General features: G+C 41.9%; 1 protein-coding gene across 1 annotated transcript in view; it reads right to left on the bottom strand.

The window, feature by feature from the left end:
• The window catches only part of LOC138740058 (teneurin-4-like), a 393,122-nt gene that overhangs the window by 227,197 nt on the left and 148,498 nt on the right, over positions 1-17,427 (bottom strand). The gene's annotated exons all lie outside the window — the stretch shown is intronic.

Raw genomic sequence — 17,427 nt, 5'->3', positions numbered from 1 at the left:
AGCAGAACAGCATAGGTCATCAGGTGCAGCTGTGAGTTAAATTTAGCTGTGTTAATTATAAAACACAATAAGAAATAGGGGCAGGAGTTGGCCATCAGGCCTTACGAGCCTGCTCCACTATTCAATAAGCTCATGGCTGATCTGACCAGAGGGAAGATCTCCACCTACCTGCCTTATTCCCATAACCCTTAATTACCCTACTAGTAAAAAAACATATCCAAATGCATCTTAAATGTATTTACTGAGACAGTCTCTACTGAATTCCTTGGACAGAAAATTCAATAGATTCACGACTCACTGGGAAAACAGTTCATTCACTTCTTTATCCTAAATCTATTCCCCCAAACTTGAGGCAATATCCTCAAGTTCTAGTTTTAATGACCAGTAGAAATAACAAGATCCCCTCTTGTTCTTCTCAATTCCAGCAAGAACAGTCCCAGATGACTCAATCTCTCCTCATAAGCTAACCTCCCTTCATCTCTGGAATTCACATGGTGAATCTCCTCTGCCCTGCCTCCATACCCAGTATAACTTTTCTCAAGTAAGACAACTCGAGGTGCAAACAATGTCCCAGATGGGGTCTCACCAGTACCCTATACAGTGCAACAGAACTTTCCTACTCTTAAATTTAATCCCTCTAGTAATGAAGGCCAACATGTCATTTATCTTCTTGATAATCTTTTGCACATGAAAATGAACCTTTTATAATTCAGAATCAGGATTTATCATCATGAACAGGTCATGAAATTTGGTGTTTTGTGACTGCATCATAGTGCAAACATTCATTTCTAACCATGACATTACTATAAAAATAAAAATAATAGAGCACTAAAAGTAAGGCAGTGTCTTTGGTTCATTGATTATTTAGGAATCTGATGGCAGCAGGAAAAAAGCTGACCTTGTGCCGCTGAGTGCTCATCTTTAGGCTCTTGTATCTTTTTCCTGATGGTAGCAGAGTGAAGAGTGTATGGCCTGGATGGTGGGTATCTTTGAGGATAGAGGCTACTTTTTTAAGACATCTCATGTCAATGTCCTCCATGGAGTGAAGTCTGGTGCCAGTGATGTTGCAGGCTGAGATAACAATCCTCTGGAGTTTTTTCTTGTCCTGAGAGTTGGAGCCTCTGTACCAGGCAGTGATATCACCAGCCAGAATGCTCTCCACGGTACACCTGTAGAAGTTTATGAGAGTTTACATACCGAATCTCCTCAGACACCTCACAAAGTATAGCCGCAGGCGAGCCTTCTTTGTGATTCCATCAACGTGGAGGTACCAGGACAGATCCTTGGATATGTTGAAGTTCTTGACCATCTCCACTACTGAGCCTTCAATGAGGACTGGGTCGTGTTCCTCTGACTTCCTTCTGAAGTCCACAAGATCTCCTTGATTTTACTGACATTGAGTGCAAGGTTGTTGTCGTTACACCATTCAACGATCTGATCTATCTCCCTCCTGTTTGCTTCCTCATTGCTTTTTGTGATTCTGCCAACAACTGTGGTGTCATTGGGAAACTTGTAGATAGTATTAGAATTGTACCTGGCCACACAGTCATGGGCGTATAATGAGTAGAGCAGTGGGCTAAGCAACACCCTTGAGGTACACCCATGGACAAGCACTCCCAAGTTCCCCCCAGCATCACAGCATGTTTCAATCTTGCACAATTTAAATAGAGTAAAACCCCTGGTATATGGCGCCGTTGGCGATTGGTAGATGGTGATAAGTATATTTTACGATTACTTGAGACTTACTCTTGCAATGCCTAACTAATACACTTCATTAAGAATAAACAGTTCAAAAGACAAAAATGCTATACTGCAGTTACACTGAACCATAGAACACTACACCACAGAAAACAGGCCATTTGGCCTTTATAGTCCATGCTGAAATATTATTCCACTAGTCCCATTGAGCTGTACCCAGTCATAACCCTTCAGACCTCTCCCATCCATTTATCTATCCAATTTATTTTTAGAACTTAAGAGAGAGCCCATATTGGTGAGGTATTGCCTGATCCAGGACAACTGATGCCAGTGCTCCAGAAGCCACGTTGCTCCCCATGTCGATGTCGACTCTCTCCTCTTGGCCCACAGGCAGGCAAGATGGCTGCTGTTGCTTCCCGCGATGCTTTACTTCCGATAGTGGATCTCTCCATGAGGAACAGCAAGATGCTAATGGTGAGCAGCATGGAGAGGCTGGGGCTGGCACTTTGGGACTCGGGCACAGGTCAAATGCAGATTCGGGGGAGGGGTCGCACATGCAGTCACTCTCTTTGGGTTCCCCTTGGCCCTACAGGCCTTCACCCAGTGCTTTCGCTTACTACATCCTGAGCACACGGCATCCTTCGCGGGGCATCGGGCATGAGGGTGCTGTGCTTGCCACAATCAAACACCACACAAAGTTTTCTTCTTCTGTGAATGCAAACCCCATGGTGTGTTAAGTACCATTTACTGCCATCACTGCGTCCCAAGATATTATCTGGAACTTTCGATGCATATCCTTTGGATATCATATCAGACACGGATTTGGTGTAGTCTGAATAAAAGAAAGAATCTTTCTTGAAGCTTCTCTTTAAATTCAGAGTTCATTGTTCGATAACACTTCTATTATCAGGCATGCATATTTCCCTTTTATTTTAATAAAAAGGGAATTCAGTGGAATAATGATCATTAATCAGCTTGGCAGATTTTGACACTGATTCCAAGAACTGCTGGTCTATCTTTGAAGGTTCTTGGTCATCCCTGAGGCTCTCAGGAAAGTCATTCTTGAACTGCTGCTCCCATAGCCTATTACGCTTAACAAATGATATCTTGTTGACACTTACAGTCAACTGATTTTGAACCTCTTTTCTTTCTCCCAATGGTCCATTAATCATCCAACCAGTTTTGACTGCGTAAGGTCCATACCCACATTCTATCATATCTAGTGGTTCCAGATCCTTTGGTATATCTAAACCAATTAACAACCTAATCTTAGAGTTGAATTTGTGTTAATGAACTTTTTTCAAATGAGTCCATGCTTCAATGTTGTTTTTATGTGGGACGTTTCTTTTATGCACAGGGCATAGTTTTCTAAGTGTATATGCCTGGTAGTTCACAAAAATTGTTACTTTTTAAAATATTTTATTTAAAATTTTCCATCCATGTAATTATATACTTTTACACAAGCAAAATTTGTTTAGATTTGAAATTACAGTGATGATTTAACCCCCCCCCCTTTGCCCTCCCTCTTATACCCCCCCCCAATAAAATATAATAGAAACAGGTATAACATATAGTTATATGAAAAAAATATAGAAAAAAACGATAAAGATAAAAATAATATTCACAAAGGGTTGGCTCACACATTGGGATCTTACAGTATTTATATAGTGACCTTAGGGAAGAAAATTATTACAGGTCTTAAGAGGCCACAAAAATTGTTAGTATCCAGTCCAGTGATCTCAAGGCCCAAAACAATGTTGGTTTCAATATATTTATCTTGATCTGAACTTCCTCCTTGAAGATTAAGCTTATTATCATTAGCCCCACGGTGTAAAATGACGCAGAGCTTCCTGGGTCAAGAAATACACAAGTTTGCACTTCCTTTCTTGGCCTTAACCTGCACATATACGATCAAAAGATTGCAGTGATTCTCTCTGGCTCCATTAAGAGCATTTGTTCATACTGAGGCTATAGCACTATTTTCAATTGCTTCTTTTTCATTCCTTTTCCGTTTTCCTTTCCTGAAAGATGTGTAGCATTTTGGGATGTTTTCGACTACATATGTCGCAGCTGAGTTACTTTTTGCAGTTTTTGCTGATGTGCCCTTTACACAGAAGCCGAAACATACTCCATTTTCCTTCAAAAAAGCGATTTTTCTCACTATGCGTCTTCTTTTCTAACCGTGCACACTTTTCCAAATTATGCTTATCATTACAGAACAACTTCTTCACAACAGGCATCCTTTTCCGTAATTTCTTTATCTGCCACTGTTAGTGAGGAGGCAAATGTACTTTTGAAAATTTTGGTTGAGGATACAATTTCAACTTCTCAACTTCTTTGGACCTTTGATAATTCCATGCACTGGATCTGAGACAATGGCCACCGGCCCTTCAACTAACTTCACCAAATCCTTAAAAGTAGCTGTCACATAGTTTCTTTTCTGGTATTCAGCAAATTGACTTCTCCATAGTTCTCTCATCTGGATGGGTAATTTATTTACAATGATTAGCATATTATATGTACGTCAAGCTCTCAAAGGTGGCCAATCTTCGTCATGACATTGCAACATCCTCTGAGAAAGAGGGCAGAAGCTTGTAAACCCTTCACGAAATCTGGTCTTATTGAAGACCATGAAAGAGCCTTTGGAACATAAGATGCAGAAATTTTATACTTCATGCCAAAATGCTTCTTTAGTAATGACTTAGCCTGTTCAAATCCTCATTATGAGCCATATGTTGGCAACTCTTTACAAGATCTTTTGGTTGTCCACTCATGAACTACTGCAAATAATAGAAACAATCCTCTGAGCTTTGACACTTTCAATACTGCATTTAAAAGTTTTCATAAACACTTGCAATTCAAGTGGGTCATCATCAAAAACTGAAAACCTTCTCTTGGGCAGAGAAGAGAGTCTGTAACTGAATTAACAATGCAGCCATTTCATCTTATCTTGTCATGTCTAGGCATACGTTACTTTGTTCGCCCAGATTTCTATTACCTGCCGGGACCGAGTGGTATTCTGTTTCGCAAGTTGGCATTAGGCTCACATCTTGGTCCAATGGGGTCATCATTGAGTTTGAGATCTGGCACCATCGTGCTTTAACCTGTCTTGTTCAGGACCAAGCACACCTTGTGACAGTAGCACTGGCTCAGCCTTGGTTTCAAATATTTTCTTTTTCTGTTGACCTTCCTCAAATTGTGATGGTTTAGATAATTTATTTTGAGCACCAGGTAGCACTGAGCCTTCTAGTGCCCTTTGACCTGGCCTGGTTAACAGCAATTTTTGTGGCCAGATCCACCAGATCCTGTTGCTTTTTTAACTGCTCCTTCTGACTCTTTAATTGCTTCTCCTGCTCTTCGAAGGCATATATATCTTGAAACAATTGCTGCTCCTTTTGCCTCTTTAACTGGTCTTGTTGCTTCTTTAACTGCCCCTTCTTTTGAATTTATCTAGAAGGATTTTTTTTGCTTCAGGAGCCCCCATATTAGCCCAAATCCTTACCTGTGTAGATGCACTTCTTGAAACACTGGAGCCTGATCTAGAACTCCACTTGCTTCTCCTACTTCCTGTATTTGACACACTACCCTTAGGCCCTATTTCATCCTGTATGTCAGATGTTGCCTTAATATCTAACTCTGTCTCCATTTTGGATCACCCATCTTCTTCACCACCATCTTGTGGCTCAGCTTCAGCCATTTCCTTGTGGCTGAACTTTGTTTCTATTTGATTTTTCACGAATGACAAGGATGGAGATAATGGCCTAGAATTCATTGATGATAGTCAACAGCTTGCATTCACTGTATTCCTATGAACCACTGCCCACACTTTGATGAAGGCCTCATGCCTGAAACGCTGGTTACATATCTTTATCTTTGCTACATCAAGTATACTGTTTGACCAGCTGAGTTCCTCTAGCATTGTGTTTTTACTTCAACCACAGTATCTGCAAACTTTTGTGTTTTATTACCGTTTGGATGACAGAAGCTCCCCACAACAGAATTGACAAATCACTGCACAAAAATTTAAAAAATAGAATGAAATTCACTCTCACAGATTTTAAGTGAGAAATGACAACAAATAAACCTCATATTTTTTTCAACTTGCGTTTCTCATTATATACTTACAGATGATATGGCTTTTTCTAAAGTCCAGCACCTCTACGTTCAAGAGGCATTTCTTTCCAATGGCTATCAGACTCTTAAACTTCCCCTTATTATGAGACTAATACTTGTCTGCACTATTCAAGATCCACTTTTTCTTGCACTATAGTCACTGTGAATATTGATCTATGTTTTGTATTTAATTTAATATACCTGATCTTATTGTTGTTTTTTATGAAGTATCATTTGGCTGCAGCAAGGAAGAATTTTAATGTCCAATGTGTAAGACAATGAACTCATCATTATTATGGAAAATTCTAATGGAGACCATTTTCTATGAACTCAAACCCCCACCAACGCGGTATTATCAAATATTCAATTAACATACTAACTAAATGCGATAAATAACTACATTCTCTTTAAAAAAATAAAATCATTTAAGTCAGCTGAATCAAGGCAAAAAGAAATTTACACTTTGTCCCTTGCAGCCATTTTTCTCCAGTCGAATAAATCGAGATGTGTCCCTGGGTTTAGACTAATATGATGTTGGTTACTTAAGTTGATTCCCCATATGGCAGGGAATTTCTCTATTTGGAGTTCAATATTAGAATGCTAGGAATTCCCAGACAAATAGATTATTGCATGTTTGGGATTTTCGACTGCACAAGTATTCAACAGTTGCCTCTTATCACGAGAATCCTAAACTTCTTGGCATTTATCCATCTTCTTTCTTTGGCTTGGCTTCGCGGACGAAGATTTATGGAGGGGGTAAAAAGTCCACGTCAGCTGCAGGCTCGTTTGTGGCTGACCAGTCCGATGCGGGACAGGCAGACACGATTGCAGCGGTTGCAAGGGAAAATTGGTTGGTTGGGGTTGGGTGTTGGGTTTTTCCTCCTTTGCCTTTTGTCAGTGAGGTGGGCTCTGCGGTCTTCTTCAAAGGAGGCTGCTGCCCGCCAAACTGTGAGGCGCCAAGATGCACGGTTTGAGGCGTTATCAGCCCACTGGCGGTGGTCAATGTGGCAGGCACCAAGAGATTTCTTTAGGCAGTCCTTGTACCTTTTCTTTGGTGCACCTCTGTCACGGTGGCCAGTGGAGAGCTCGCCATATAATACGATCTTGGGAAGGCGATGGTCCTCCATTCTGGAGACGTGACCCATCCAGCGCAGCTGGATCTTCAGCAGCGTGGACTCGATGCTGTCGACCTCTGCCATCTCGAGTACCTCGACGTTAGGGGTGTGAGCGCTCCAATGGATGTTGAGGATGGAGCGGAGACAACGCTGGTGGAAGCGTTCTAGGAGCCGTAGGTGGTGCCGGTAGAGGACCCATGATTCGGAGCCGAACAGGAGTGTGGGTATGACAACGGCTCTGTATACGCTTATCTTTGTGAGGTTTTTCAGTTGGTTGTTTTTCCAGACTCTTTTGTGTAGTCTTCCAAAGGCGCTATTTGCCTTGGCGAGTCTGTTGTCTATCTCATTGTCGATCCTTGCATCTGATGAAATGGTGCAGCCGAGATAGGTAAACTGGTTGACCGTTTTGAGTTTTGTGTGCCCGATGGAGATGTGGGGGGGCTGGTAGTCATGGTGGGGAGCTGGCTGATGGAGGACCTCAGTTTTCTTCAGGCTGACTTCCAGGCCAAACATTTTGGCAGTTTCCGCAAAGCAGGACGTCAAGCGCTGAAGAGCTGGCTCTGAATGGGCAACTAAAGCGGCATCATCTGCAAAGAGTAGTTCACGGACAAGTTTCTCTTGTGTCTTGGTGTGAGCTTGCAGGCGCCTCAGATTGAAGAGACTGCCATCCGTGCGGTACCGGATGTAAACAGCGTCTTCATTGTTGGGGTCTTTCATGGCTTGGTTCAGCATTTATCCATAATAACTACAGAAATATATATTTTCTGTTATGAGCCCAAAGGACCTCAAAACCCAACAGCAATAGGCATTCACCAAGACAAGTAGTTACTTAAACAAAAATTGTTTTAAATTATCTTTAAGCATGAAAACAGAATCAAACTTTAACTTCTCTATTATTAACTTAACCCCCTTCTAATTCTAAGCACATGTGTATGTGATGTGTGTGTAAATGTAAGAAAAAGTTCTTTGGTTCACAGTTCAATATCACTTCTCATCCTTCTAGGTTCTATGGTTGCAGGCAATTCTTATATTGTGCAGAGAATTTAACATGTATAAAGTTCACCAGGCTTTGGTGCTCGAAAGGTAAATGTTTACTGCTCAGGAAGGTTCTCGTAGGGTTTGTAGAGAGAGATTTGTTGTTCCAGGATTTCCACAAATGAGGTACCACCATAGTCACCTCAATGTCTTGCTGATGAAACTTGTCCATCAGAGTTCTCCAGATGATAACCTCTTTCTTTCAGGCTATCACAGAGTTCCTTTCTGTTCCACTTATTCCAAAAGAAACTTCAGACAGATAGCACTTCCAGCCATCCGCCACTCTAGAGCTTTTCTGTTTCAGTTCCAACAAGCTTCTCCTGCTTGTTTCAACTGTCTGTTCAGTCTCTCTCTCTCTCTAACTGCCAGAAAGCCCATGTGACTCTCTCACTTACAAAACCCCTGACCTTCTCCAGCAAACAACAGGAGTTAGTCTTCTTGGTCAAGCTGTCATCTTTAGATAAACAAAAACCCAGGAGTGACCTTTTTGTGCACTCTCTCAAAACCTTTGCAAAGACCTTTTATCAGCTTGTTGCTTTAATGATGTCATTTCAATTAGCACTTACTTGTGAAATGTGCACAGTATTCTCCATAGTTTCTGTAAATTCACTGAATATGAATTCTTCAATATTTTAACTAAGATCTGTTTTAAAGTGTGTGTATGTATATAACCTACTCTAATTTTACCAATTTATCTCCCAAATACATCCACAAATATTCTATCATATTACCTACAGACCTGCTGATATTTCCCTTCAAAATTCAGGCCAAAATTAACAAATGAAAGAATTAGTATCAGTAAACTAATCCTCTTAGTTGAACATAATGGAGATTGGGTCACATTCAATATTGTAACTCACAGCATCAATAGAGGATCAATGTTGCAGAATATAACTACTTCAACTAACAATTGATAGATATATCGATAAAATATGATTGCCTCAAATATTACTTCACCACTCAAAGTTTTTTGGCTGCCTCTTATCTGGTTCAGGATGTCACTCTAGGTTCTCTTGTTTGTTGGTCAATATTCTGTACCAGTACTCGATAATAGAGGACACAGATTAACCTCTCAATATTGCTTTGACATGCAAGAACACGATGAAGCATTGAGATTGTTTGACTGTCAAGAAAGATAGATCCACCTCACAATGCAGCATGGTTCAGTTGAAGCATCCCATTGAAAATCATTGTACTTCCAATTTCAGATTGATTGGAACTTGTTATGTGAAGTGCCCATGTTATTGTAATACTTGCATTATAAAGTAGGACTGCAGATTGGGCTGAAACCATTTTCATGACAGAACTGATGTCGGGAAGGATCCTGATGAGAGTTGCCATTTCCAGTCCCATTGTGGGCTTCAGCCTGTGGCGGCACTTTCTGTGCTTCCTGATTTAAGTAATACTTGGTGCTCCTGAGCTGTATTAGCTGTTCCAAGTCAGAGACCTTCACAAAGATTCAATGACAATTACTGCTATGGCATTTGACTAACATGGAGGTGGGATGCTACTGCCGGTCAAAGCCCTTCCTTTAGTGCAACAGGCTGACATTGGACTGCAAGGAGCTCGGTCTGGTGTTCTGCAAAACTGAAGCAGAGGGACACAACAGAAACTGCATCTTTGCCAATAGTATCCTCCAGGTCTAGGAATAATAAATTTAACACAAAGGAAGATCAGCCCCATTTGCTTGATGGCAGCCAGCAATTGTATTGAATTGAATTGTATTGTAAACCTTCAGTTTAATTTCACTCTGCTGATCTAAATGGGTGGAGAGGGGTAATATAGCAGGCCATGCAGATTCACTCTTACTGCACTGGGCATCCGCTGTTTCCCATAGTGGATCAGACCACCATGTGGATTCCAAGCGGATATGCTGAAAGTGAAACTCTTGTGAGGTCACTGTACATCAGAAGGTTTAATTGACCTGATGAGTTCTTCCAGCATACTTGTGCTTTGAGAAGTTTTAAATCAGGTGTGGTGAGCTTACATACATGCTCTGCATTCAAACCAACAATCCCTGAAGACAAGATGAACAAAATTAATTATGTTATGCTGGAGCCAGGCATAACATGCATAAATTGGGAGTGGTCCTCCCAATTTCACATTCAGACTACAAGTGAATGCCAGGCATCCATGGCAACTTCCCATCCATTGAAGAGATATAAGTGAGGCATTAATAAAGAAGGCAGCCAATGTTATAAAGGACCACCATCACCTTGGTCACAACATCTCATGCTTCCTTCGGGAAGAAAGCACAGAAGACTTGGGTCCAGCACCTCTAGATTCAAAAGCAGTTCTTTTTCTACAGCTATCAGGCTCTTGAAGCTCCCCTTATTACACTCGTCATGAATTACAATGTCACCATGAAAAGACCCATCTGCACTATTCAAAAAACATTTTTTCTTGCATTACTGTAATTGCAAATATTTATTATCTTTATATCTTTTATTATTTTTTATATTTAGTATATTTTTCTGTGTTGTAATTTCATGTATATTATTGGAGCTGTTTTTCTTAAAGTACCTGTTTGGCAGGAGCAAGTTAGAATTTTGGGCATATGCATATCACACTGATGTGTATGCCAATGAACTCATTATCATCTCCAAAAGTCTGCTGCCCCAGACTCTTCGAGTTGCTGCCTCCTACAATTGCCTTGCTATCTCTGGAGTCCCATTTTGCAAGCACAGTGCTCTGGTACTGTATCATGAACCAATACACCAGCCGACCACATCCATGATCTCACATCAAAAAGAAGGCATCCACAAAATGGTTCTCATTGGTTTCCAAAATTTCATGCAACATGGAAGGAAACTATTCTTCTCTTTGAATGAGTCTATAGGCCTTTTCATAGTCAGCCCCCACATAATAGCAGGCCCAGAAAAGCCTGCTGGGGCCAACTTTGTTACCCATAATTCCCTCACAGAGCTGGAACTGCTCTGTTTTTCCCAGAATGGCTCCATTGCTCCAGCCATTGCTCTGCTGTGAATTGAGCCGCTGGTGCCAATGAGTAGCTCCGAATGGCAAAGTGGCCCAGTGAGGTACCAGAGGCCAGAGTGGTCAGTGGGGCTGTCACAGCCCACCCTGGTCACCCACTGATGGCCCAGCCTCTGCTGCCCTGAAGGCCTCCGCCATCTGCCCCTGCCCTGATGGCCCCCACTAGCTGTCCATGCCTGGCAGGGTAAAGGAGGGAGAGGGGTTGCAGGCTGACCCTTCCCTCGAGAGGGACTGCAGTCAGCACCTTGGAGCCAGCCAGGGCACATTCATGGAGGGAAGTCTCCCAATGTAAAGGAGGAGAATCCCTGCCTTTATACTCAGGGTTTTTTGACTGTATGAAAGGGCCTTATGACAGGTCTCTGAGAAATTCTATGATGCCTCTTCCCCCGTATTTCTCTCTTACCCGTCAATTCTAAATTCTCCTGCCACCCACTGGGTGTAATTTTCAGTGGCTAATTAATCAACACATTTTTGGGAAGTGGGAGGAAACTGGAGTGCCTGAGGAAATCGCATGAGCTCCAAGAGAGAATGTGCAAACTTCAGCACACATTGAAGCCAGGAAACTTGACTGTTATGTTCAAGCTTATTGACATCTGGTTGTATATATACACATACAATCTGATGAAATAGTGCATCCCTGGACCATATTGCACACACAAAGAAATTCAGTACACTCTGCACATAACTACATATATACATAGTGATCCAAAATAAATATAAATAAAAATTATTTTTGGGTTTCTAGAATTGTTCATCAGTCTTATCGCCTGCAGGAAGAAGCTGTTACCCAACCTGGCAGTCCTGGTGTTTATGCTCCTGTACTTCTTCCTTGAAGGTAGTGTGTCAAATATACTGCGGGCTGCATAGCGTAGTGTGGAGGGTCATGTGACCTCTCTGGCAGGAATCCGATCGGAAGGCACCAAATCTGTCAATCAAGGTCAAGACCACCCATGCTGAGCACTCATCTTGTAATCGCCCTTTTCAGAAAAAAAAACACAAACATTTCGCTACTGGCTCTGTTAATCACCTGCCCTAATTTGGGTATACCAGGGCCTGACCAGCATGGGGCACAGCACCCAGGCTGGTCAGGCCCTCAGGAACAAACCCGAGCTTCACTCCAGGTCGCGAGACAGAGTTGACACTAGAGAATCAATAACAAGGTGTGTGCCAGTAATGGGTGGGTTTTTTTGTGATCCATGCTAACGAATCATCGTTGTATTGTGATTTTTCTTGTTAACTAATCTTAGTACCGTACCTGCACCGGGTCGAGGGGTGGTGGGTACTGTTGTTGTGTCTTTCTCTACATTATATTTGCATCGAGCACAGTGTATAGTTGTTGCTTGTTTCGTTGAGTCCAATTCAACTGTGTGAGTGAGTGTGATTTCCTGTGACGAATTTCCCTTGCAGGCAAATAAAAACTTTTGTTACAACTGATCTGTATCCAGACTTGTTGCTTCTCAGACCCGTTGAACTTGTTCCTTACATAACAGATGGTAAGGTTCCTAATGATTCTCTGAACCCTCTTTAAGCACCACTCTCTGTAGATGTCTTTGATAGAGGGAAGGGAGACGCCAGCAATCTTTTCAGCAGTTTTATTCAACCTGTGTACTAACCTCTGACCTGATGCTTTGCAGCTACCAATCCACACTATGATGCCACCAGCTCCTATTGTGCTCCTGTAGAATGCTGTGAGGATGGTGGCTAGTAGCTTTTCCTTCTTCAACCTCCTTAAGGAAGTGTAGGCGTTGCTGCACCTTCCTGATTAATGAGGTAGTGTTGATGGTTCATTGGTCATCCTTTAAATCGATGCCAAGGAACTTTGTACTCCTCAATCTTTCAACCACAGAGCCATTGATATGTAGCGGGGAGTGGTCCTTCATCCACCTGAAGTCCACAATCATCTCCTTTGTCTTGTCCACGTTGAGACTCAGGTTGTTGCACTTACAGCACTGTACAAGCCTCTCAACCTCCTCTTTCTAAGCTGATTCATCATTGTTGCTGATGAGGCCAACTACTGTTGTGTTATCCACAAACTTGATGATGCTGTTGGAGCTGAACCTGGCAGTGCAGTCGTGAGTTAGCAACATGAACAGTAGTGGGCTGAGCACGCCACCCTGAGGTGCCCCAATTTGGATATATTCAATATGCTACTGCAATTCACTTCCTGTGCCATTCTGCTGCTCTTACATTGAACTGAAATGGTCACATACAGAATAGCCTCTGTCTTTTTTCAGTACTTGTAAACCATTCAATTGAGTTTATAATCTATATACTGTGATATCTCAGAAGCATGGAACCACAGTCTTTTTTTTTTGGCAATTTTGGATCAATTATATCAATATAACAATCCTTTTCCCCTCATCCCAGTCCATTTAGAGGACACAAATTGATGACCATGTCTTCTGAAGCAACATACCAGCTTCAATTCTGAGCTTGCTTGCAAAAGAAGCAGAAACATTGGAAGCAAGAACAAGAATAGAGAAACAAAATCCTGACTTTATATTAATTCAAAAACCAACTGCATCTGATTATGCAAGTGAACACTGATGTAAAAGAGGATTAGAATACGAGTCTTCTATTAATGGAATAGGCTCGCATTGGGAAGGGAAAGTATGAAGTTCAAGTTCATTATGATCCGATTGTACAGATGAAACAGCATCTCTCCACACCGTGGTGCACACATATAATACATTTCTCACACATTTGCTCCTTTTTCTACTGGCATCCCAGTTAATTGGCTGTGCAGAGTCCTGGGATAGGAAGCCCTTTGTGCCATTTATACTGGACCACCCTTAACTTGGACTCTAATTTCTTTTTCACTGAACACAACTCATCCCCGGGGATTGGAGTGTTTGACCTTCAATTGGAAGCGAGTGACTTTCTGCTGTCCCTTTTCTGCTGGTTTTATCAGTGCACCGGTGTCAACAAATGCTGGGGATATGGGTAGGAGTAGAAGCAATTAATCCCCAGTGTTAAGAGACGTCATTTGACACTGGCATTCAGACAGTGTTCCTTCTCCAATGGACCCTGTCCCAGTAAATTTCCAGTTAATTTCTGGGACAGGGTGCCAGTGAAAAAGGGGCTATAGACTCTCCACTGTGGCCCAATCCACATGTATTTTGTTGCAACCTATTTGCACTTAAGGCTGCCACCCAACCACTATCAAAGAACCTTCTGCCAAGTCTGCTCCTCGCCTCCCTCACAACCACTCCCTTTTTTCATGGTGTTACGAGTGCAGAGGACCCCAAAACCCAGCAGCAATAGATATGCACCACGGCAAAGGGTTACTTAAACAAAAGTTGCTTTAAATTATCTTTGAACATGAAAATAGAATCACACTTTAACTTAACTCCATTGACTCACTTAACCCCCTTCTAAGTCAAAGAGTATGTGTGTGCAAGTTCAGCAAAGTTCTTTGGTTCACAGTCCAATCTCACTGGTTGCAGGCAATTATTGCACTGTGCATAGAAGTTAACATTAATAAAGTTCACCAGGCTTTTGTGCTTAACAGGGAAATGGTTACCACTCATTAGAGTTCTTGTTGGTTTTCAGAGATAGAGAGATTTTCTTGTTCCAGGACATCCACAATTTATTCCTTTTTAATCAGTATCTTGTTGACGAAACTTGCCCCCCTCAGGGTTCTCCAGATGATAACCTCTTTCTTTCAGGTCACCACAGTGTTCCTTTCTGTTTCTCCTATTCCAAGGGAAACGCCAGACAGCCAGTCCTCTCCTTTGACCAGGCCGTCTACCAAAGCTTGCCAGCTTGTCCCTCTGGAATCGACGTCTGTGCCTCTCCTCTCTCTCTCTCTCTCACTCCCTTCTCTCTGAGAGCAAAGCCTGCTTTTTTTTCTGCTCTCTGCTTGCAAAGATTACATGACCATCCAGACAGTAGATGCTCTTTTCAAGACAAAGCTGTTACTGCCTGTTGTTGCACATGTTGCCTTTTTCAAATGAAAATCCTTCATGAGTCTGAGCACCCTTGCAAAAACTCCTGTTTGTGTATGGCCTGCTCTAACAAACCTTTCCTAATTTATCTCCCAAACACCTCTAAATACACTGTCACACCTGGCCTCCATTTGATTCCTCAATCTAGGTCTAATTGTCATATTGTCTCCTATACAATTTGATGGCAATTAACTGCAGAGATATCAATTAGCGTTCAAAGAAGTGCATTAAAATCAAGAATGAATGGTTAACAGAGGCAATAAAAATGACTGCGGATACTGGAAAACTGGAGCATAAAATGCCAGAGGAACTCAGTGGTCAGGCAGTATTTCAGCTCACTAGATATATTGCTGCCATTTATCCATAGGAAGGAAGAAGGATGGATAGATCAGGCTGCAGTTTAAGAGATTATTTGCTGTGCCAATTCCCTGAGCAGCAAAGCAGCTTGTGGAAGTAAAATATGTACAATAAATATATAGCAATACAGAAAAAAATCTTCCCTTTAACATTCATAATAAACTGAATTGGAAGCCTGGTTCTTGACTAAAAACACTAAACAGGGCAGTCAATTCATCTATAGAGTCTTTTCCTCACACTGTCTATTAAGATTTAGAATTAATGCTATTTGCTTGTCTGTTCAGATTAATCCTCAATGGACTGGAACTATTAATATAAATAAACAAACAAATAAATATATGTAAGATGCAAAGAGCACTTCGCTGTGAATTGAATTTTTTTGACCTTTCACCCAAATGTTCCTGTCCAACTGATACTCATTGACTCCCATTTCCAACTGCATTTTGAACACAATGTACCAGAAAGGTCTCATGGAATCACAGATTCATAGAAATTTATGGTATAGACTGATCCTGTCTGTGGAGACAAAAACATCTGCTCTTTTGGCTAAGCTTATATCCCAGCACTTGGTGACAGCTATTCAAACATACAACCAGGTGTTTGTCATTTCTGCCAGCTGCAACACAACCCCATTTTAACTCTCCGCCCCATTCCAACTCCAATTTTTTTTTGGAGGCCAAATGCAAATTAGGGGAATTGCATTTTATATTCTGCCTGTGTGGTGTACAACCCAAAGGCAGGAACCTGAATTCTCCAATTTCAAGTAACCCACACTCCCTCTCTTCCTTTCTCTCTCCTGCTGATCCATCCTCGTCCGCTCACACACAACCTTCTTTCCAGCCCTTCCCCAGCTCACTGTTACCAGTTTCTTTACCCCGCCCCATCAGTCTATCTATCACCATGTACTCCTCCCTTTGTAAATCTGCAGGGGTCATCTACTGCATTTGTGTCTACTCTACGTCAGAGAGACTGGGAGATTGCTTGATGAGCACTTTGGGTCTGTCTGCTGCAATAGAGTGGATCTCTCAGTGGCCACTCATTTAAATTCCCCGTCCCACTCCCTTGCTGACATGTCTTTCTGAATACTGCCAGACTGAGACCACTGTAAATTGGAGGAACAACACCTCATCTTCCATCTGGGCACTCTCCAACCAGACAGCATTAACAATAACTTCTCTGGCTTTCGTTAATCCTTCCCCATCCCACTTCTTCCCCATCACATCTCCCTACCTCTGTCTCTCTCCCTTTTCCCTCTATTTCCTCCCACACAGCCAAAATTAATTCTTCCCTTATCATATCCAATTACCATCCTTTGTTGGTTTGGACTCCGCTTCCGCCAATTCTCTCTCGATTCTGAGATTTCCTGTTTTTGCTTATTTTTTTCCCCCTATTCCTTGAAGAAGGGCTCAGGCCCAAAACTTCAGCAATATATCTTTAGCTCCAATGGATCCTGCAAGACCGGCTGAGTTCCTCCAGTAATTCAGTGTGCTTGCATTACAATTTTTCCCTCCTCTGGTTCCACTCATCACTTTCCTTTCCCATCAGATTCCAAAATCTGCTGTCCTTTGTCATCTCCACAATGCCTCCAAGCCTTTGTTATTATTTTCAATCTTCCCTCCCTCACCTTGTTGCTTACCAGCTCCTGTCTCACTTCTCTCCGTCTTCATTACTGTCTTTCTCCCCTTTTTACTTACACTCCTGCTGCAGAGTCTCGACCTGGAATGTTGACCATCCCTTTCTCTCCAAAGATGCTACCTGACCTACTGAGTTCCTCCTGCTTTTTCTTCAGATTCCATCATCTGCTATCTTTTGTGTCTCCATATATTTGGGTACTATTTTTAAATGAACTTACAGATTCTGTCTTTACTACTCAATGGGTTCCAAGTGGCCATCACTTCCTGTTTGAAAAAATTGCTCCACCTTCTACCAATTACCTAAATTTAATGTCTCCGAAATTTAATGTCTGTCATGCATAACTTGACACCTGACAACATAGAACTGGCCATCATCTGACCTGGTCTGTTATCTCCATCGACTTGGCTTGCAACAATTGTGTCAGTAGATGCTTTACCACAAGAACATCAGCACCAATGGCTCCACAAAGATCGGTCTTCTTTGCCAAAAAACTGGAGCTGCCAAGATCTTTGAAACTAACCTTAATTAACATC

The sequence above is a fragment of the Narcine bancroftii genome, chromosome 7 (genome assembly GCF_036971445.1).
Source record: "Narcine bancroftii isolate sNarBan1 chromosome 7, sNarBan1.hap1, whole genome shotgun sequence".
NCBI lineage: Eukaryota > Metazoa > Chordata > Chondrichthyes > Torpediniformes > Narcinidae > Narcine > Narcine bancroftii.
This window is presented reverse-complemented; position numbering and strand designations above follow the sequence as displayed.